This window comes from Muntiacus reevesi, chromosome 19 (genome assembly GCF_963930625.1).
Source record: "Muntiacus reevesi chromosome 19, mMunRee1.1, whole genome shotgun sequence".
Classification (NCBI taxonomy): domain Eukaryota; kingdom Metazoa; phylum Chordata; class Mammalia; order Artiodactyla; family Cervidae; genus Muntiacus; species Muntiacus reevesi.
The window spans coordinates 34,171,702-34,196,065 of NC_089267.1; the positions used below are offsets into that span (position 1 = coordinate 34,171,702).

Sequence of the window (24,364 nt, forward strand, 5' to 3'; positions counted from 1 at the left end):
CAAGGGACTCTCAAGAGTCTTCTCCAGCACCACAATTTGAAAGCATCAGTTCTTCAGCACCCAGCCTTCTTCATGGTCTGACTTTCACATCCATACATAACTGTTGGAAAAACCATAGCTTTGACTATATGAACCTTTGTCAGCAGAGTGATGTCTCTGTTTTTTAATGTGCAGTCTAGGTTTGTCATAGCTTTCCCTCCAAGGAGCAAGTGTCTTTTTAATCATATGTTAAACCCACTATTCTGTCTTAAAATGTAATTATGCTAATAAAAACACAGAAACAAATATCTTTCTTCCAGAGGAACTTTGCAATTCAAGACAGCATTTACATCTCTCTCTCTCTCTCTGTGTCTCTCTCTTTCTCTCTCTCTCTCTCTCTCTCTCTCTCTCACACACACACACACACACACACACACACACTTCCCTGAGTTCCCTGAAGGAAGAACATTTATAAGTCAGGAGGTCTATTTTTGTCAAAATGGGATGCTCACACTGCTGCACCAGGATGATGTTTTGTCAGGTCCACAATGGTCAGATCTAAATCAGCATTTTGGGGTTTTGGTGCATTTCAAGATCCCATGTACTTGTACTCTTATTCAAGGTTCACTGCCATCCCAATAGAAGCTTAATACAAGTTCAGAAAGCAAGGCCAATGTAACTAAAAAGAGATTGTCATAGGCTTCATTTCTTCCCCTGTAGTAGGAAAGCTTTGTCATAACTAGCTCAGAATATGATTTCTGGTTCTAAGATCCAACTGGAAAGTTCCAAGAAATATTTACACTATCTTTAGGAATAATTGAGTCATGTTGATGCTCTGGTCACTGTCCACTCAGAACAAAGATTCTTAAAATTACATATTGGAAAAAGAAAGAAGCACATAGATGTGATGACCACTGGAAACTGTATTGGGCCACATGATACTTATAAAATCTCCCTTGGGTAATCAAGAGGTATCTATGGTTTGATAGATTTTGAACAACAATAATTTTTAAATGTATGTTTGGTGAAGTTCACCATATTTTCAGGTCCCAGATAGAAAGAGTGACTGAATTGTGTTCCCCTATAATTCATATTTTGTAGCCCCAGCATCCAGTGTGACTGTGTTTGAAGATAAGTCTTTTTAGGAGTTAATAAGGTTAAATGAGGATTTCCCAGGTGGCACTAGTGGTAAAGAACTCTCCTGCCAATGCAGGAGACATAAGAGATGTGGGTTCAATCCCTAGGTCGGGAAGATCTCCTGGAGGAGGACATGGCAACCCACTCCAGTATTCTTGCTTGGAGAATCCCTTGGACAGAGGAGCCTCCTGGGTTACAGTCCATAGGGTTGCAGAGAGTCAGACAGGACTGAAGCAACTTAGCACAAAGGTTAAGTAAGGTCATAAGGGTGGGGTCCTAATCCAATAGGATTAGTGGCTTTGTAAGAAGAGAAAGAGAGAGAGGTCTCTCCCCAGGTGCAGGTACCCTGAAAAGTCCATATGAGCACACAGTAAGAAGGTAGCCATCTGCAAGTCAGGAAGAGAGATCTCACCAGAGCTTGACTGTGCTGGCACTATGATCTCAAACTTGTAGCATCCAGAACTGTAAGAAAATAAATTTCTGTAGTTAAAGCCAACCATCTGTGGCATTTTGTTATGGCTGCCAAAGCTAAGAAGTACCACCCAGATGAAATGGAGACACTGGAGTGCTATGGAGAAGTTCACATTAGGTGCAGTACATACCCCAAGACTAGAGTTAGAGCAGAATTTGGGTGAGACCAGGGATCAGAATAAAGACAAGACTGAGACAATAGATGGAGCAGTCATCAACTAAATAAGACTGAACCAGGATTTAGCATAGTAAGGAAGAGTTTAGGTTTGGGACCTAAACTAAGGCAACTTTTTTCTCTACCCTCGACATGGTGCAAGAGTTTAAGGTTACTTAACTACCACATTTTAATTCTGGTACTTCAGAACTAATCCTAAAGTGGAGATAATAATGCTTTATCACATAGCCATAGGGAAAAATGATTACTATAAAATAATAATAAACAGGACCGTCCAGGTGGGCTCAGTGGGTAAAGAATCCGCCTGCACTGCAGGAGATGTGGGTTCAATCCCTGGGTCGGGAAGATATGCTGAAGGAGGGGATGGCAACCCACTCCAGTATTCTTGCCTGGAGAATCCCATGGACAGAGGAGAGACCTCAATTGAACAGAGTTGTGAGATCAGAGGGGGTGCTCTCATGCCTTGCAACCATAGCAGAGCCAAAGGAAGAAGAAAATCTCCTTTTCTGATAAGGACTCAGCCCTCCCAACTTCCTTTTCTTCTTTGTATAAGCATTCTCGTTCCCTTGCTGTCGGGAGAACTTGTATGTGACTTGGAATGGTTGCAGACCCTGAGTTGCAATTTTCTGCTGATCCTGAATAAACCCATCTTTGTTGCAGCCTATTAGTTTCAGGTCAACATTAGTATTTGGCACAGTGTCACAAAAGAGTCAGACACGACTGAGTGACTAAACAACAATAGGCACATGTTAACATCTCAGAGAACTGTAACCATATATAGTAACCAAAGTCAGAGAAGTTGGAGTCTGAACTAGTCTACGTTCATTTTTCAAGCCCCAAATATTAATTGCCGACTTACTATCTGCCAGGCTGTATTACAGGTGCTGTAGGTAAAGCAGTGAGCAAAACAAAAACAAAACAAAATCTACCTTCATGAAGCTTACATCCTAGAGAGACTTAGGAGTCTTAAGACAAGATCCTGGGGTTGGTAGACTCCTAAGTCCCCAACCATGTCCCATATCCAAAAAGGTCTTGTTCTGGGCAACTCACACAGTCCTTGGGAATGGCTAAATATATGTTGTTGTTGTTTTTTTAAAGTATGCTGTCAAGTAGCTTGTCACATATATGGTAAATTTTACTCATTTCTTTTTTAAGCATGCATGGAGGACTCTTGTTTGATATAGCACTTTCCATTACTCTTATTCTCTAAGAGCCTTGCTTTTCTTCTCTTTCCTCTAGAGAGACAGACTGTAAAGACAGCTTTCTTATCCTAAAAAGAAGTATACCTTAATCTATCCATTGTCCCGTAATGTTTAATTGATTTTCCTGAATCTTGTGTTGAAAATATTTTACCCTGAAAAAAGGAAAACATATCTTAAATTGGGAAGTTGAAGCTTCACAACAATACCCTTTTAAAGGGGTCCCTTCCTGTCACCAGCTCAGTTTCTTAGTATTTGTGGACATCTGTTTAGGACAATCTGGTAACCTCCTAGGGTCGGGGGTGAAGGTTATTCTCACTTTTCCAGTTACCATTCATCTTCCCCCCCTTGATTCTGGAGGCAACAAAAATGACTGGACTCTTGCTACATAAATAATTGCAGAGTAGATTTTGTTTGGATTGGGGGCCATTTGCCATGTTATCTGTTGTGGTTGTCATTTTATCATCCATTGTCAGGGCTGATCTGTAAATGGACTTGGTTATGATTTATAAACTGTTTTTCACACCTAAACATCCATTCTCCTAGACACATTTCTGCAGTAACAGTGTAACAAAATATGTTGTGCTTTTGTTGCTTTGGAAGTATACCTTATTTTCATTTATTATTTTGAGGTAACCTGAGTTCATGCATATACAATCCAAAATCAAAACAGCTAAAAGAAACACTGGTATCAGCTGCCTATTGTTGTACGCTTAAATAAAAGAAAGGAAAAAGTAAGAGTTAACTGTTTTGGCAAAATGTCAATAATATGCAGTTGTGGTAAATAAATAACCTCTAGAAACAATGCTGAAAGCAAACTGGACTTATTCCAAAATTTTTTTTCATGTTTAAACAAAGTTTAGGGTTTCTTTTTTCCTTCCTATAGAAATGCATAAATGCATCATTTTGCCCAGATACAGAAAACTACTTACTTCAGTAGATTTCCTTCTTTTGGTTTATCATGTGGATCATGGAAAAGCATGATTTTACAGAGTTTGTTGCTTTTAAATTAAGAATGCCAAATAAATGCAGCCTTTCAAAGAGCAAAAAGCTTTACCAAGAGTAATTCTTCTATTACAAACTAGAACACCTCTCACAGGACTAACTCCTTTGTTAGTAAGATAAATTCTAAAAATGGATTTCAGAGTAAAGACTTCAGTGTTTGTTTTTATTCCTGTGAAACCAATGAAGTGCTGACAAAGAGAGCTATAATGTGCCACCATAGTTTAGAAATAAGGTACATTTCAGAGTGTTCTTTATTGCCTTTTGAGGGTTGAATATTGCTACCTTTAGCTACGCGACCATACAACACGCTGTTTTACAAAACAGTAGCCTGGATGCTTAGCTCCCATTTGAGCCCCACCTGAATGTTATATACACTCCTTAAAAATGTCAGACATCTGGAGTGGTTATAATACTGTGTCATTATGATCCCACAGGTTTAAGTCTAAAATACACTCAACTTAAAAGAATAAAAGGATATGTTTTTCTGTTTCTTTTTATGCCATTCTATTTCCTATAAAATTGAAACCCTATTCAAAAGGGCTATTTCAAGTGTATTCTTTTAGATAATAACTGCAACATTATTTTGATACATACTTCCTTGAATCTGAATGTGAACTTCACATTCAAACTATAATAGAATCACATTCCAGTTCTAAGGACAGCAGGGGAAATCCGTAGGAAAATATAGCATAACTTTCAAGCCCTAGTGAAATGCCTCCTTGGTTGTGAGGTACACGTAGACGAGCACAGGTGACTGAAACAAGAAATGGGAAGGGAGTTTGTCACTAAATCACTGAGCAGAAGAAGCTTTAGAGCAGGATTCTCAGCTCTGGGTGCACAAGGGAATCCTCAGGATCCACACCAGTTCTTGAGAGTGACTAGCATCTAAGTTAAGACCATAGAGCAGATAGGTATGTAGGACATAAAAATAAATTTACAACCCAGAGCCTTCCTCTGTGCCTTTTTAAAAGCTTATAAATGTTCAAGAATTATATCTTCCTTTGTTTCGGGAGTTGGCATGGGATGGGAATGTAGATGTTTTTTCATTTACCCTGGGTAGGCATCCACTAAATGTTTTGCTGCCCATACAACTCCATTTCTAGCTACAGCCCTTTAGCTTTAGTTGAAGGTGGCAAGCGTGTATGTTAACAGTCTGTGTGAATGCAAAGCTCTTGTGAAAAGCAAGACTGGCTCTTTCAGAAATGTTCTCTTGGTTCTGATTAAAAATCTGTTTCCACAAATGCTACAAGTGTCTTTTTCTTGCAACATATCCATTTATATTTTCAACAGCATTTGTTGGTCTTTCTTTAAAAAGTTCTTCATTCAAGGACCACATTGCAACCAAAGATCTTTTATGTATAATTTTGTAGATGATAGACATTTGAAATTACTGTGGCAGGTGTTTTCACATTGTTTCTGCTGATCTGATAAAAAAGCATAGTGCCAGAAAACAGCATGAAGAGCATAAATTCCTCAGAATCAATTTGAAGCACCCTTTTGAAATAAGAATTGCTATAAAGAAGCATTTGGAATGAAGTAAGGATGGAGTGAACAGTCTTTGAGGTAAAAATACAGTTCTGTAAAACAAATGTATTTCTTTGATGGAGACTACATACACTGTATTTTAATTTATTTATCATTACTGCTTTTAAGATTTTTTTCTGCCACCATCTACATTATGGCCCCAGGAAGCCCAGAGGAGAGCCAGTAGGAACAACTCCATGTGTGTTTCTGGCAAACTACTTCAATATATTTCATTAAAAGTCTTAGAATAAGAGTTTAATAAGGAGGTGAAGAAACACTGAAGGCTGAAGAATAAAAAATTCAGAGAAAAGAATCTCTTATACATGATGGCCTATCAGTGCCAGCATTAATCTGTAAAACTAGTGGCAGCTGTGTTAAGTAATTTATGTGGAAACAAAAATCATTTTTATATTACTTTTTCTGCAGACAATAACATTCCATAGGCTCATCACATTTTTAATCTTGACTTAAGGAAAGTCCTGCTATGGCAATTTTTAAAAGAAGAGTTCCACTAATATCTTTCCAAGTAGCTCCTTCTCTTCCTTCTGTACCCTTCCCCCCATATCCACCCTCCCCAACCCAACTTCACCCACCCTCCCACTTCATAAAGGTGTTTATGAAATATGGAAGCAGTTCTGTCTTGCTGTTGTTCTGAGTATTCTTAATAAATGCCTCCTGTATTTCAGATGGAGAAGGCAATGGCATCCCACTCCAGTACTCTTGCCTGGAAAATCCCATGGATGGAGGAGCCTGGTAGGCTGCGGTCCATGGGGTCACTAAAAGTCGGACACGATTGAGCAACTTCACTTTCACTTTTCACTTTCACGCATTGGAGAAGGAACTGGCAACCCACTCCAGTGTTCTTGCCTGAAGAATCCCAGGGATGGGGGAGCCTGGTGGGCTGCCATCTATGGGGTCGCACAGAGTTCGGACACAACTGAAGTGACTTAGCAGCAGCAGCAGTTATTTCAGAAGTGTCTGAGAAGGTCAACTAATACAATATCACTTTGATTGCTTATTTGAATTTTGGCTGAGGAGAACTCTGAACCAATTCCCTGAATTTGTCATAATCTTAATTTAGTTATCCACAGCTGTGTCATTAAATTTAAGGCCTCTCAAGAGTATGTTTGTTTTTACAGCTCTTGATATCTAATAACAATGTCCAGAAGATGTCCTCTTCTCCATCTCTACTTTGCTGACTCACTAATGGGTATTGGTCTCAAATTTTCTTCTTTTATTTCCAGTTAAAGATTATACTAACAGAGCAACAGAAAAGCAAGACCTTCACCTTTTTCAGATATTATACATTAATCTTCATAAATCTTTTCTCTCCCTTTTCAGTCTACCATTTTATCATTAGAAGTCTGTATAGTAAACTGAAACCCAAAAATGGCATTTCAGAACTTAATATCCTTCAATGGCTATTATCCACCTTGTACTTTCATAATAGAGAAAGGTGATATGAGAAAATCTTGAACTAAAATGTGAAACTTGTCCCAGCTAAATCAAATAATCAATGGAAACAATAACATTAAGATATGTCAACCGAAATGAGTTAATATGTAAAAGTGGTTATATTTAGAAGTTTGTATTACCACCAAAAGGAAAAAAATCATTGCTTATATGTGAACTTTTCACTCAAATTATTCACTAATCTGTTTAACAAAGTGTTTGAGAGCATTGAGAATATTCCAAGCAGTTGTCTAAGAAGTAGAGATTTACTGGTAAATAAGATAGACATAAGATAGATTACAGTAAATAAGCTTCATGGTGCTTACAGTCTGCAAATAAAGAGACAACAGCATCTGTATGACAGGGACTTGGATTGGAGAGAACAGGTTCTACAGGCTCTAGGGAAAGGACATCTCGGGAGAGAACAGAGAGATCTTCCTGAGGGAAGTGACATCCAAGCTGAGATTGAAAAGAAGAGGAGACATTAATCAAAGTGATTGTGATAGTGATCTAGGCAGAGGATAAAGAACCTAACATAGTCAAGGAACTGGAAAAAGCCCTGGATGAATGAATGGGCAAGAGTACAGTGAAGTGGAGACAGATGAGCTTGGAGAGCAGCCAGGATGCCACCCTGCAGTGTCACAGTCAGAGGGACACAGGATGGGAGGCAGTTTGCTGACTGGAGGTACCTCTGGGTATCCAAGTGAGGTTGCAATAAGCGGAGCCTGCATTTCAAAAACAAAAAAAAAATACAGGATTATTTGACTTTGAAATTTATAATTTAGTAGATAACTATGAAGAAGTACGGAGAAGGCAATGGCACCCCACTCCAGTACTCTTGCCTGGAAAATCCCGTGGGCGGAGGAGCCTGGTGGGCTACAGTCCATGGGGTCGCGAAGAATCAGACACGACTGAGCGACTTCACTTTCACTTTTCACTTTCATGCATTGGAGAAGGAAATGGCAACCCACTCCAGTGTTCTTGCCTGGAGAATCCCAGGGATGGGGTCGCACAGAGTCGGACACGACTGAAGTGACTTAGCAGTAGCAGTAGCAATGAAGAAGTAGTTAAATTTCTTGAAGTTTCCTGGCTAGTTTTCTAGAAAATTCTTTACCTTCTCTCCTGCTACTTTTATTTCACTGGATTACTATATCTGTAGCTCAAAAAATTTCAGTATTCTATGCTTAAAGCATTTTATTGATGAGTTGAAGTTTTCCTATTCTAATTGCTCGTCTTTAATTACTTTGCACTTTTTTCAACCAGAAATTTATATAACTAAAAATGTTGTGTCCTTTCATGAAGAAGTACAAAAATAGAAAATATAACAAACAGTCCTCTAGTGTTACTCTGAGAGTCAATTCCGTGGAAGTTTAATTCCCCATGCTTGTCAAAAGTTGTTAAAACAGTGCTTGCCTTTTTTGAATTTAAAATGTGGGCAGACATGTACTAATATATCAAAAAATGACACTTTGTCAAAGAGGGCTTTCATGGGAAATGTTCTGAATAAAATGTTTTCTTTTTAAAAGAACCCAACCTGTTTAACATTCCAAAGCAAACACAAAAGAACACAAAATGCTTGAACTTACTGCCAGTCACAACAGTCAGCTTCATTTACTCTTTAATACTTTTTTTTATATTCCAAAATTGTTCCCCCAAAACTATCAGTTTTATTACATGATAACCCTGGTTTGAAGTAAAATAAAAGTAGCTCTGACCCTCCTCAAAATGGATTCTTTTCAGAATTACTAGCACTTCTAATAGTATAAAGATGATATGGTTGGCTATGTCTACCGTTAGGCTCAGTGTAATTATATGTGAAGCAACAATTCCCTTATCTATTAGGAACACTTGCTGCAGCGAACTGCATTTCACTTTCTGGCAGATGAAATACTGAATTAAAATCTCAAACTAGTTTCTCAAGTTTTTTTCCCCCAGTCATTTAAAAATCTTTTAGCCTAGGGGAAGATGGTAGCCAGAAAATAATGGGAAACAGATGGTGTTTAAAGGTTTGAGCAAGATGAACAAAGCAGATGTGTTAATATCTTGCTGGTCCTCAAATTGTCCCTCTCCATTGTGATTACTTTGAGACAGTTCTAATCCTTTGAACCTCTGAGGATGTTCAGAGTTAAGATAATGGTTGATAGTTAAATGTTAAATGGTAAATCAATACATAATTGTCTCTGATCACAATCTCATATTATCTTATCTAAACAGGATAGATGTTTTTTGCATGTTACCTACATTCTTTGCAGAGATGTACCCAAATCTAGCTCTTGAGTAATAATATCTATTATTCATTGTTTAGGGAACCAGAGAGGACTGAAAGAAATAGAAGCAGATGCCAGTTCAGATAATTGAGATACAGTTTAACTTGAAGGAATATTGGAAAGCCACGTAATAGTATTAGTGGGAAAAGATGAGAAATATTCTATACAATTTTATTTGATGTGTAAGCTGAGCCAGATTTTATAGCCTGCTCTGAATTAAATTCCTAAAAGGTTAGGGTGAGGGAGAAGGATGCAGATGGCTTAAACTAATGTTAGAGAATTGTAGAAACATATTCCCCCAACTATAAGAGAATTGTAGAAACATATTCCCCCAACTATAAGCATTCATTGGAGAGCCAAAGGCCCAGGTTTTAATAAAATATTAGAAAAGTCTGCATATATTGGTATGAGACTATATTAATATTGGGAACAACTGATGTATTTTTGCTTAGGAAGTAATTATATGTCATATGTATAAAAGAAACATCAATGGCTTCTCAATGTTTGATTCTCCTGTGTTAGCCATGCCAGAGACCCCCTCAGTCATACCTAATATAAGTGGCTCCCTATGGCTTCACGACTGAAACCAACAAATGATGCAGACTGATTCTGATTTCTTTTGTATCAAAATCTTACAGCACTTTTTGAGCTATTTTATAAATTAATTTCAAAATAGATGAGGCAGTAACACTGAGGTTTAGCTAATTATGTTTACATTAAATATAAGCATTTAGAATAACCATTTTAATTAATACAAGACTTGGGCAACTAATCACTAAAAATGGAATTGGTAACTTGAGATTTATCACTCTAAAACCACTTGCATCACATTTTTAATGAATTCTTTCCTCTACTTCAGTGGAAGATAAAATATTTCTCCCCAAAGTGGTGGCTCATAAAAGATAACCCTTTCTTGGGTCAAGGTTGTCAATTTGATATTGAATCAGAGCAAAAATGTATACTTATGTGCAAAAGTATGGTTACTGTTTGCTAAACCATTTTCAACTTGACTTATATTTTAGTTCTATAAATGCCTAAGAAAATCCCTGGTAATTGTAGTAAAATTTATTACTGAAAAAGAAAATGGATATATTTTGGTGTTTGGTTTCTTTTTTTTTTTTTTTTTTTTACCATTTTTATAGATGAGACTCTGATGAAGAAAATTTAAATAATTTTGTGATTTAATTTTTAATTAAAATGGTATATTATAATTTCCATTGCAGTTGGATGTGAGGAATAACACTTTGAATAGCTTCAGTTTGTAAATATTTATACTTCAAACTTTATATTTGTAAGAATATACAAATGTATTGATATAATCAAATTTGTATATAAAAAATGTATATTTAAACAAATCATTAGCTAATTCTTTTTCTTACATTTCAGTCTTTATTTTTCCTTTAATTATAGTTGATTTATAATATTATTGGAGATGGAAATGGCAACCCACTCCAGTATTCTTGCCTGGAAAATCCCATGGACTGAGGAGCCTGGCAGGCTACAGTCCATGGGGTCGCAAAGAGTCAAACACAGCTGAACAACTAATACTTTATAATATTATATTAGTTTCAGGAATATAACATAGTGATTCAATATTTTTATAGATCATACTCCATTTAAGGTTATAATAAAATATTGGCTATATTCTCTGTGCTGTACAATGTATCCTTGAACCATTTATTTTATACATAGTAATTTGCACCTCTTAATCTACCCCCTTCTTGACCCTTTCCCACTAGTAACCACTAGTTTTCTACATCCATAAGTCTGTGTCTGCTTTGCTATATTCATTCATTTTATTTATTTATATTCCACATATAAGTGATATCATGCAGTATTTATCTTTCTCTGTCTCACTTATTTCACTAAGCATGGATCGACTGCTAGGTCAATCCATGTTATTGGAAAGGGCAGATTTTCATTCTTTTTTGTGGTTGAGTAATATTTCATTGTGTGTGCGTGTGTGTGTGTGTGTGTGTGTGTGTACCACACCTTCTTTATCCGTCCGTCTGCTGATGAACACTTACATTGCTTTTGTATCCTGGCTACTATAAATATATAATGCTGCTATAAAGGTTAGGGCGCATATATCTTTTCAAATTAGCATTTTTGTCTTCTTCATTTATATATCCAGTAATGGAACTGCTGGATCATGTGGAAGTTCTATTTTTAGTTTTTTGGGGGAGCCTCCATAATGTTTTCCATAATGGCTGTACCAGTTTACATTCCAACAGTTTAGGGTTCCCTTTTCTCCACATTGGCTGGTTCTTTCAGTACAATGTAACTGTCATTTAGCACATTTACCCTGATACATGGTAAGTGCTTAATAAATGTTTGTAAACTGAGTGAATAAATATATTGATATATTTTAGAAAACATCTTTTAGGACTTCCCTAGTGGTCCAGTGGTTAAGACTCTGCATTTCCAATGTAGTGCACATAGGTTCAATCCCTGGTTGGGAAACTAGGATCCTACATGCCGTGCAGTGCAGCCAAAAAAAAGTCTACAAGATTCTCTTTTAAATTAGTTTATTGTTATATCTTGCCTTCTTCTTCCACCTACTCAGTTAGAATAACTGATAAAGCTGAAGTGCATCTACTTACATCTTTGAAGACAGTATGTTTTTCCTACTATCTATTGCTTTTCTGTGTTCTGGAATTAGTACAAATGTTAAGAATCTAAAAGAGAGCAGGGACTTTACTGATTGAGACAGGGTGATTTAAATGCAAGTTAGCTCATTTTGTTCCCTGTACTAAGTACCTGCAATTACTGATTGTCACATTTTTCTTCCATTGTAAAAACTGAACTAATTGAAGGTACTTCCCTTAGGGGACAAACTCTACAGTGTAATGAATGTTGAGTGCCCTCTTGAGTTTAGCATGTTAATTATTCATAATTATAATGATTTCTGTTTATTTGGGAACTTTAAAAGTCTGGTTTATCAAACAAATTTAGAAGCAGAGTAGTTGAGGTTTTGTTTTGTTTTATATTAAGATCTCAGCAGGTGTTTGAACATACTAAGAAGTTCTCATGAGCAATGAAGCCAGTTTTGTTTTTTTGCTTTTTTGCTAATAAATGGATACTAGTGATGTGTGCCATGTCCTTAAATAGCTGAATGAACTTTTTTCTACTCACTTTCTGGTTTCTCCAGAACTATTTGGGTGATATTGGGATTGTGAAGGGAAACATTGACAAGGATTCAAGTAGAAAACTGGAAATAATGTATGAAAGTGTGTTAATCAGAGAATTAGAGTAGATTTGGTAGCTGGCTACTAGCCAAGTATATAAAATTTTAAAGTCAAAAAATAAATAAATCAATTAAATTAAATTTTAAAGTCTCCCTTTCCTTGAAAGAGGGCTGTATGTGTGTGTGCTTTGCACTCAAAGTATATTTGCATCCAGTGGACCCACATAAAAGATGGATATTCTGGCTATTTTGGACTGAAATAATCTATGTCTACTATTACCAAATACATATTAGTGATAATGATGTATTAGGACTGGACTCTTACAATCTATTTAGACTTCATACTTATTCTCAATAGTAGCCTGAAATGACAATGAACTATTGCTTTTTAAAGAGGAGTTTGGTATCACAAGTCTGTTTCATTGCAATCTTTTTCATTTTCCCATCACTTTCTTTTTTCATTTTTCCAATACAACACTTTAGAGCCAACATGTACTCTGCATGTCTACTCAAGTCTCCTGGTAATCTATCAATATATCCAGCTTAGGAAGAAGCAGCAATTGCTTAATATATTCAAGTAGCAGCAATGGTAAGAATGATTGATGGCTAATCATCATATTGTTGTAAAAAGATCAGTTGAGATATGCAATATATAACATTTTTTAAAAGAGTACATTTAACCACCCTCAACCTAAAATCCAAAGCAGCCAGATCAGAAACAAGAACATTAAGTGAAAGTACATGTGAGTAGCCCCCAATTTACAAGTCCTTCTCTGATCAAAGAGAACTAGCAATTGCATATTCCAGGGTCAGACTCAAATACAAGCTCTGTTCTTCATCAGTAAATCATTTAGTAAAAACACTGGAAGTATATTTTTAAAAAAATGAAATGTTCTGATCATACCTAATATGCTTCTTCCAACACCAAGTTTTTAACCATAGCTAAGGAGCAGAGAGAGAAAAAAGATTAACTGGAAGATCACTTTGCCTCTTTCTCTACCCTCAGGTCCTAACAGAGTGAGGGACAGGCCAAAAGCACAGCAGTAGGTGTGGAGAGGTCATGGAATATCCACCAGCCAGATAATCATCGCTGGAGTAACTGGAAGCATCTGAATGTAGGTATGTGTACCCAGGGCTTCTGCTTGCTCCTCCAATCCGTTGGCTAGCTTTCCCATCCATGTTATACACCTGCTGTCTCATCAGCCTTTTGAAAGTACTACTTGGCAGGACTTGGATGTTCACATATATGCACACAGCCACTCAGAAAAGCAGGGTGGCTTTTCAGCGGGAGGTCCTGTCTCCTCTCTAGGCTTTTAAAACATTCTACAAAATGACTTTCAGCTGCCTCCTGATTCTGTATTCTCAGCATTCCCATATAGAAACCTTCTTTCTCACTGACACTGAGCCTTGGTTCCTGAGCACAAAAGGCCTTTGTCTTTGCTATCCCACTCTCTGAAATAACTTCCCCCAGATCCTCTCTGCTGGTTTTAATTCTGTTTTCTAGGACCTAAGTCAACTCTTACCTACATGGGAACATCTTGCTGATTCCCCATTGCAATTATTTCCTTCCTTTCAAACATCTGTAGGCCTAGAAGTCATACCTCTTCTCTGGCATACAACTTGTATCATGTATTGCTGTTTCTTTCTTCATGTAATTATCCTCTGTCCTCAGTGTAGCTGTTTATTTCTGGAGAGGCAAAATCTGTTGCATTCTGTACCAGAGACCAGGACCAGGGGAAATGGACTTACAGAGAGCTACTGTGACGGAGCTCAGTTCAGTTCAGTTCAGTTCAGTCGCTCAGTCGTGTCCGATACTTTGCAACCCCATGAACCGCAGCACGCCAGGCCTCCCTGTTCATCACCAACTCCCGGGGTTTACTCAAACTCATGCCCATCGAGTCGGTGATTCCATCCAGCCATCTCATCCTCTGTCGTCCCCTTCTCCTCCTGCCCCCAATCCCTCCCAGCATCAGGGTCTTTTCCAATGAGTCAACTCTTCACATCAGGTGGTCAAAGTATTGGAGTTTCAGCTTCAGCATCTGTCCTTCTAATGAACACCCAGGACTGATCTCCTTTAGGATGGACTGGTTGGATCTCCTTGCAGCCCAAGGGACTCTCAAGAGTCTTCTCCAACACCACAGTTCAAAAGCATCAATTTTTCGGTGCTCAGCTTTCTTCACAGTCCAACTCTCACATCCTGTGATGGAGTAAGGTGACAAAAAGGAGTAGTCAAGAGCCCAGATTGCCTGAGCTTGAGTTCCTGCTCAGCCAAATACTCACTGTGTGACCTTGGCAAGATTTAAAAAAGAAAGAAAGAGAAACTTTCTATGGCTTCATTTTCTCATCTCCAAAATAGAAATAATAGTAATATACCCATCTCCTTAAGTTGTAAAGTTTCAATGACCTAATAAAGAAAATCTTAGAATAGTGGCTAATACATGTCAAACACTCAAAAAAGCATTACTTATTTATTAGTATATACAATAATAGTTCATCTCATTTTATCTCTCAATAATACTAGCAGATAGATGGCATAATTCATATTCTAAAAACTGGAAACCTTGTGACCCTTAGCAGTCAGGTTACTACCTGAAATTGAGAGAAGAGGTTTAATGAGAACCAAGTGTTAGATCCTAAACCCTTGGCTGTTTTTATTTTCCACCTGTTTCACACAGGTGCCTGGTGACTAGTTCATATTGATAATATGAAATTTATTCTTCTCTATTCTTATAGTTTAAGCCATATTCTACTCAACAAGTTTGTCTAGTCCAAGGCACTGAAGAAGAAAGATGGAGATAATGTGAAGTGGCTATTCCTACTCTAGGATGTTTTACAGTTTAGATGATTCAAATGATGAAAGAAAGCAGAAACATCTAACACATTTTTTTAACTTTTCATCTCTAGATTCCCTATAAAACTGGCTCTTGCATGGTCCCTCCCTCACCCCATGTAATAATGTAGGTTGGATATGGTATCATTGTCTTCAAAAATAACACTTTGGGGTTTGGTGGAATGTGCTACTTAAGAGTAAACTATAAAATTTGTGAATTTTAAAATTGTTTTATTCTAATTGAAATTATTTTGGAGAATTTACACAGAGCTCTGTTAAACTTGGCAGACTAGCCCCTCTTGGAATCTCTCTATTTTCTAGGAAATTATCAAAAATCTTGTTCTTCTCACTGCCAAAATTTCTTGGCAGCTATTACTTCATTTGTGCTATAGCACTTAGCTCTGTGCTAGGATGTGGTGGATGATTGATAACTCCTTGGTTAAGCTGAATCTTGTCACCCTACTGACAAGAAAGCTAAAGTTCAGAGAGTTTAACATATTGTAAACATCACACAGCTGGCAAGGAAGAATTTCCAACACAAGTCTGATGAACCTAGCAAATGATAGTGTAGTAATGGTGGTGAAGCAAGGGCTCAGTTCAAAGTTATGAGGCAGGGACTATGTTTTGACACCAAATCTCAGACACATCATAAAAACCTCTTCATGCCTCGGTTTGCTCATCCCATGACACTGTTAGGAGGATCAAAATATTTGAAATGATCACTGACATTATAGACATATAGTTACAGATCTGGTAAAGATAAACACTGAAAAAGTGGAGAAATCCCCAAATGATTTGAAATTCCTGGTGGGTGATGGGAGGAAGGTAAAAACACTGAAAGAAAGCAAAGACCAAGCATGAAGAAATAACCATGTGTGTGGAGGGACTCTGGGAGCAGATTTAGAAAAGATGACTCTGGTACCAATGCTGACCCAATGCTGTTCAGTTACCAGTTACCAAGTGGGAACTGTTGTTGTTTTAGTTCTAAGTCATGTCCAACTCTTTTGCAACCTCATGGGCTGTAACCCACCAGGCTCCTCTGTGCATAGGATTTCCCAGGCAAGGATACTGGAGTGGGTTGCCATTACCTTTTCCAGGAACTCTTCCAAATCCAGGTATTGAACCCATGTCTCCTGCATTAGCAGAAGTTTCTTTACCACTGAGCCACCAGAGAAGCCCTCCAAGTGGCAGTTATCATGTCCTAAAATGTAGATATAATGGCCATAATCACTAAACTAAGAGCTAGACATCCATATGCAACAGTCTGATTTCTAGTGGCTCTGTGGCAAGCTTCTCCTTTGGAGGATTAAGAGTAATACTGTCCTTAGAATGGAAGCTTCAAAAAGTAAGTGCCGAGCTCCCAAAGTACCTAAAGCATCCTACAGGCCTCAATGGGATCCTGTCTGCCGCTTCTTGAAGCAATCCCTTCAAAAGATTATCAGAGGAATTATGGCACTCAAGTTGTACCTGATGTCTGGTTTTGACCCTGAAGATGTTTAAGGAAGTAAATGTATTTGTTGAGTTATTAAACATGTGCTTCAGTTATTATGATAATAGAAACAGCTCAGCCTTAGAAGATTGAGGTCAAAAAATTAAAAAAAAAAAAAAGAAGACTGAGGTACCTTCCATTTCTGAACATTTAATTGCATGCCTGCTGAGTTCAGACAAGTCATTAATCTCACATAATACATTTATTTAGATTTAAGAAAGTTACCCATATTTTTTTCTATTCTTTTGTTTATAGGCTATGTTCCAGAAAGCATCTGCCAGTTTTTTTTGGTTTGGTTTTTTTTTTTTGCATTTTAACAGGTTAAAATGCAGAACAGCTAACCTAGCTGATACTTTGAATAATATTCAAGAAGTCAAAGAGAAATTAATAAACCACTTTCATAAGTTGTCTTTTGTGAAAGCCTACCTAGAGGAGACTTCCGAGATTATTGCTGATATGAAAAAGCTATGATGATAGCTTTCAGTTTAGAAACTATTCAGTTTCATCTGGCCAGTATCAACTGTCAAGTGCAGTAAGATTAGATCTCAATTACAGGAAAAAAAATTGTTAAAAATTCAAACATATGGAAGCTAAATAACACACTTCTGAATAACCAACAAATCATAGAAGAAATCAAAAAAGAAATCAAAATATGTATAGAAATGAGTGAAAGTGAAAACACAACAACCCTAAACCTATGGGACACTGTAAAAGCAGTGCTAAGGGGAAGGTTCATAGCGTTACAGGCTTACATCAAGAAACAGGAAAAAAGCCAAATAAATAACCTAACTCTACACCTAAAACTCTAGGCCTATGATGATAACATATTGAACTTTTCTGTAATATCCTTAATATTTGCAGTTTAGCATTATTGTTAATTGTTAAGCATCTTTATTATAGAATGGGCAAAGATAATGATTTCAATAATATAGCAACAAATTGCTAATTTGGGGAATATTTTTAAGGTCTTAAGTTATAAAAAGTATTTCATAAACTATAAGTCACCATAAGAATACTATTTTAAAAACAATTTCTCATAATTCCAAATTATGTTTTTCTGAAAAGTACCAGAATATAACAGAGAAAAGTTTTTCTACCTCCATTACTTAAAAAATATTCATACACATGGGTTCCTCAATACATAGTAGGATGGTACTCATTTCAGAGGAGACTCATGTGAATTATATTACCTTCCATTCATAGAGGGCCTACTCTATGCTAGACACTTTAAAATAGATTACTCTCAGTCTTCAGAATGTCCTTGCAAGGACATTTTTTTTCACCATATATCCTTATGCAATTGAAAGTTCAGAGAAGTTGATAGATTAGTAAACTAGCAAATGCAAGCTCAAATCTTTTAGACTCCTCTTAGGGAAGCCAGTTGACTCCATAATAGATCAGAGGTAATTAAAAAGAAAATTCTGAAGACAAAATAATAATAATAGCTACCATTTATTGATATGCCAAATATTGGGCTATGTGCCCTAGGAACTTTAAATTCATCATCCTAATAACCAGCTCAAAAGAGTTCAATCATCTCAGATTTTTCAAATTAAGTGAATGTTTTTGAAGGTTTCTTTAGTTCAAATGTAGTTGAAATACAATGTTAATACAATATTAACTTCAGGCTTACTATGCAGCGATTTGACACCTGCGAATATTGTGAAATGATCACCACAGTAAGTCTAGTAACCATCTGTCCCCAAAACTATCATTATTGACCACATTCCTTATGCTGTATATTATATCCCCATAGCTTATTTATTAACTGGAGGTATGTACCTCTTAATCCTCTTCATCTATTTTACCCACTTCTATCACCTTGCATTCTGGCAACCCAATGGGTGTATCTAAGAATCTGCTTTCATTTTGTTTTGTTGTGCTTGTTTGTTTTGTTTTTTTAGATTCCACGTATAAGTAAAATCTTATGGTAATTGTCTTTCTCTGTCTGGCTTATTTTACTTTACCATAAAACCCTCCAGATCAACCCATGTTATCACAAATAGCAAGATTTCTTCTTTTTTTAATTGCTGGGTGATATTCCATTGTGTGTGTGTGTGTGTGTGTGTCTATGCAGCATCTTTATTCATTCATCTGTTGATGGATACTTAAGTTACTTCCATATTTGGCTGTTGTAAATAATGCTGCCATGAATATTGGTGTGCATATATTTTTTCAAATTAGTGTTTTTGTTTTCTTCAGGTAAATATCCAGAAGTAAAACTGCTAGGTCGTATAGCAGTTCTGTTTTTAGTTTTCTGAGGAACCTCCATACTCTTTTCCATAGTGGCTGCACCAATTTACATTCCCACCGACAGAGAACAAGTGTTTCCTTTTCTCCACATCCTCACCAACACTTAATATGTGTTGTCTTTTTTGGTAATAACCATACTGGCAGGTGTGAAGTGGTATCTCGATGGTTTTAATTTGCATTTTCCTGATGTTTAGTGATATTGAGCATCTTTTCATGTGTCTGTTGGTCATCTGTATGTCTTCTTTAGAAAAATGTCTATCTGGGTTCTCTGCTTATTTTTCAATTGGGTTGGTTTTTTTTATTTTTGTTGTATAATTTCTTTGTATATTTTGGATATTAACCTCTTATCAAATGTATCATTTGCAAATATCTTCTCCTATTCAGTAGGATGCCTTTTCATTTTGATAGTTTCCTTCATTGTGTGAAAGGTTTGTAGTTTGATATGGTCTCGTTTCTTTATTTTGGCTTTTGTTGCCCTTGCCTTAGGGAAAATAATCTAAAAAAAGATATTTTTAAAACCAGTGTCAAAGAGGGTATTCCCTATGTTTTTCTCTAGGAGTTTTATGTTTTCAGTGCTTGCATTTAAGTTTTTAACTTATTTTGAGTTTATTTTTGTGTATAGTATGAGAAAGTTGTCCAGTTTGATTCTTTTTCATGCAGCCATTCAGTTCTCCCAATGCCATTTATTGAAGAGGCTATCTTTTCTCCATTGTTTATTCTTGCCTCCTTTGTCAAAATCGATTGACTGCATAAGTATGGACTTATTTCTGGGCTCTCTATTCTGTTCCATTGATCTATGCATCTTTTTGTGCCAGCACTACACTACTTTGATTATAGTAGCTTTGTAGTATAGTTTGAAATTAGGGCACATGAAACCGCCAGCTTTATTCTTCTTTCTCAAGATTGCTTTGATTATTGGAGTCTTTTGTGTTTCCATACAAAATTTATGATTATTTGTTCTAGTTCTGTGAAAAATGCCTTAGTACTTTGATAGGGATTGCATTTAATCTACAGATGGCCTTGGGGAGTATGGTGATTTTAACAATATTAATTCTTTTAGTCCATAAACATGGTGTACCTTTCTGTTTGTGTTGTCTTCAGCTTCTTTGACCATTTTCTTGTAGCTTTCAGAGTACAAGTCTTTTAGCTCTTTGGTTAGATTTATTCCTAGATGTTTTATGCTTTTTGATGCAATTGTAAATGGGATTGTTTTCTTAATTTCTCTTTCTGGTAGTTCATTTTAATGTGTAAAATGCAAAAAAATTCTGTATATTAATTTATATCATGCCATTTTACTGAATTCATGTATTAGTTCTAATGATTTTTTTGTGGCATCTTTAGGATTTTCTTTTTTTTATTATTATTATTTTTTTTTTATTTTTCAGTGGGTTTTGTCATACATTGATATGAATCAGCCATAGAGTTACACGTATTCCCCATCCCGATCCCCCCTCCCACCTCCCTCTCCACCCGACTCCTCTGGGTCTTCCCAGCCCACCAGGCCCGAGCACTTGACTCATGCATCCCACCCGGGCTGGTGATCTGTTTCACCATAGATAATATACATGCTGTTCTTTCGAAACATCCCACCCTCACCTTCTCCCACAGAGTTCAAAAGTCTGTTCTGTACTTCTGTGTCTCTTTTTCTGTTTTGCATATAGGGTTATCATTACCATCTTTCTAAATTCCATATATATGTGTTAGTATACTGTAATGTTCTTTATCTTTCTGGGTTACTTCACTCTGTATAATGGGCTCCAGTTTCATCCACCTCATTAGAACTGATTCAAATGAATTCTTTTTAACGTCTGAGTAATATTCCATGGTGTATATGTACCACAGCTTCCTTATCCATTCATCTGCTGATGGGCATCTAGGTTGCTTCCATGTCCTGGCTATTATAAACAGTGCTGCAATGAACATTGGGGTGCACGTGTCTCTTTCAGATCTGGATTCCTCAGTGTGTATTCCCAGAAGTGGTATTGCTGGGTCATATGGCAGTTCTATTTCCAGTTTTTTAAGAAATCTCCACACTGTTTTCCATAGTGGCTGTACTAGTTTGCATTCCCACCAACAGTGTAAGAGGGTTCCCTTTTCTCCACACCCTCTCCAGCATTTATTGCTTGTAGACTTTTGGATAGCAGCCATCCTGACTGGCGTGTAATGGTACCTCATTGTGGTTTTGATTTGCATTTCTCTGATAATGAGTGATGTTAAGCATCTTTTCATGTGTTTGTTAGCCATCTGTATGTCTTCTTTGGAGAAATGTCTGTTTAGTTCTTTGGCCCATTTTTTGATTGGGTCATTTATTTTTCTGGAATTGAGCTTCAGGAGTTGCTTGTATATTTTTGAGATTAATCCTTTGTCTGTTTCCTCATTTCTATACCTACTCTTATGTCATCTGCAAACAGTGACAGTTTTACTTTCCTTTACAGTTCCTTTCCAATTTGGGTTCCTTTTATTTCAAATAAATTGAATTTTAATATTCCCATTTGCCTTGTGAGAAATTTGAGGTTCAAGACATTGAATTACTGACTCAAGATAGCAACCCTGCTAAGTAGCAGAACCAAGCTGCCAACTCAGGTCTTGTCAAGTTCCAAAACCCATGATCTTTCTATAGACTTCCCTTGTGGGTTTCCATTGTGGCTCAGCTGGTAAAGAATCTGCCTGCAATGTGGGAGAACTGGGTTTGATCCCTGGGTTGGGAAATTCCCTGGAGCATGGAAAGACTACCCACTCCAGTATTCTGGCCTAGAGAAGTCCATGGACTGAATAATCCATGGAGTCACAAAGAGTTGGAAACAACTGAGCAACTTTCACTTTCATTTTTTCTACAGACTATTATGAACTGCAATATATGTCTGATTTGTATTTGAGGTTTTGGGCTGCTGCATTTATCTTTTTCCTCTGAATTTATTCTTTGAGCAGTTTTATTTTTGTTTGGAAGTTACTGAGCTTCTGTTAGTAAGAGATCTCGAGAAAATTAGTACTAATTCAATGACTATGCACTAGTCTGTGTTTATTCTAATGGTGCTCATGTTTACGTTAAAGTCAGAGTTAACATTAAATATCTCATGTGTCCAGCTTATATTTTATAATCTAGAATTTCACTAAGAACTGAAGAATTGAAGCATCTAATAAATTCAGAGAAACTGCCTCATTTACATAAGTTGGTATGCTGGAATACTACAAGTTACACTACTGGACAGCTTTCATCCTAATCTTACAAGAAGCCTAGAACAGTATTGTACATTCACTTGCTAAACAAATGTCTATTGGTTGCCAACTATTTTTATAAGTTTGTGCTAGGGAGATTAGCAGATAATAAGAACTCTAATGCCCCCTACCCTGAAAGAGCTTTATGAAGTAATCAGAGAGAAAAGACATGATTACTATTAAGCATCAAAACTGAGGTTAAGTAATATTGTAACAGTGACATAAGTCATATTAAACACCAAAGAATGAATGGTTCAGTTTCATGGCTTGAGGTGTGCTGACTATGGGTTCAAGTGGAAAAAAAAACCCTTTCTGCAGGAAAGCTACTGGCTAGGGAGGGAGGATGGATGGCACTGGCTGGGCCGGTGCTTGTGATGGAGGTGTCCAGCCAGCAAATACCTTTATTATTCTGAAGGTTTGTGCAGGGAAACTGGAAAAGATGAGATTGGAAAAGGAAGTGAGGCCTGATACCCAAAAGTCTTCTCTTCTAACTGAAGACACTGGCCTTTGACCTCCAGGGAATGGGGGAGTCATTGAAAAATTTTGAGCTGGGGAATGATGTAATTAAAGTAGTGCTTTACAAAAGATTAATTTGGCAGGATTGGTGGAAAGAGAACAAGAGTAAAGAAACTACTACAATAATTCAGGTCTTAGGTGATGAGGTTCTGGACAGAATGACAGTGGGACTAGAAGGAGAGAAATAAATGGAAGAAATCATGCAAAAAATAACAAGATAAAAGGAGATGGCTAGATATGGGAGACAAAGGCACAGAATTAAAGTTCTGTTTGGGAGCTTTTATTAAGTGCATAAAATTCATTGTATATTACATACAATATTCATGATCTAAGATGTCATTGGATTCAAGGAAGATCTTGCTTTTACTCAGTGTAGCATTTCCTTGAGCAAAATCTACAGTGAAGTCCTGCTTTCTGAGAGATAATAAATAAAATTGTAAAAATGCCTGAGAGAATAGTTCTAACTATGCATCATCATCATCATCATAATAGCCACAGTTACAGAATGGAGGTAAAAATTAGATGACGAAAGAAAATGTAGCAAAGCAATGATATTTAATTTATCTTCAAAGTTTCAGTTTATTAGTTTAGCTAATTTTCTACCAAAGTGACTTTTAAAACAGTGAATTGATTGTCTAGTGTACATTGTTTTTATAAATTATCAATATGATTCTCTAGTAATTTAGAGTTTATTTGGTGCCTCCTCTAAGGATTAATTCCACTGTCTTCAAAATGTTTTTATATAATAATTATTTTACTGTACAAATGGAAAAATCAAGCCATAGTGAAAGTAAGTTCAAATGATTCATCCAAGGTGATGTGAGAACAGAAAAATCTATCTTTCCTGTGGATTCAGTGGACTATGTAGGTAAAATGAAACTAGAAAGAAATCAATATTTTTTTTCAGTTGTTTATGTTTAATAAAAATACCTAGTGCCAAGCAAATGCAACATTCTTCCCTAGAATGAATTCAAAGGTACACACAGACACACACACACACACACTCTGTTGCATTATATATATATATATCAATTACTTCAAAAAGCAAGTGTCATTTTAATATTACTTAGACACTGTTTTTAGTGCATCAGGTAAAACTTATTGTGGGTTCTAATATTAAGTCATTCCCCACTTAGCATTGTTAAGAATATTTATGATCTAGTATAGAACAAAACATATTGTTATCCATTTTCCTCAGCTTTGTTATAAAAGCATTCTCCAGTTGTTTTCTAGAGACGGATGTTGTCAAAGTTTGATGGTAATTTATGTTGTCAGTCCATTAAGTTGATTTTATGGCAGCCAACACAACTATTGTCCATTTACGAGAAACCCGAGGACCATGCTAGGTCCTGGCGAAGGCCGTTTGATACCTGCCCTCTCATATGGCTGACCTTGAGGGGAGCTGAGTTTGGTAATTTATGACAAACACCATCTAGGAAGACCTATTTGCAAGATTCACTGTCATTTAGTGCTAAATGATCATTGCTGAGTCCAGAGACAATCTGAGCTCCTGACAGAGCAATCCCATAAAAAATATTGCCTACCCACCCAGGTGTCCTTTCCAATTATCTGGAGTAGAAATTAATACTTTTAAAAGCTGCTAGTTTTTGAAAGGTTATTACAATTTATTCCAGTGGTTTCTTTTGCACATTATGATGAATTAG

The 24,364-nt window shown here is 36.6% G+C and overlaps 1 protein-coding gene across 2 annotated transcripts in view; it reads left to right on the plus strand.

Moving 5' to 3' along the window:
• Positions 1-24,364, plus strand: part of HS3ST5 (heparan sulfate-glucosamine 3-sulfotransferase 5) — a 286,056-nt gene that overhangs the window by 152,597 nt on the left and 109,095 nt on the right. Inside the window, exon 3 of one of the 2 annotated variants that reach the window (XM_065911461.1) lies at positions 13,403-13,515. The gene's annotated coding sequence lies outside the window, so the exon portion shown is untranslated. The remainder of the gene's footprint in view (positions 1-13,402; positions 13,516-24,364) is intronic. The other variant, XM_065911462.1, reaches the window with a different exon arrangement.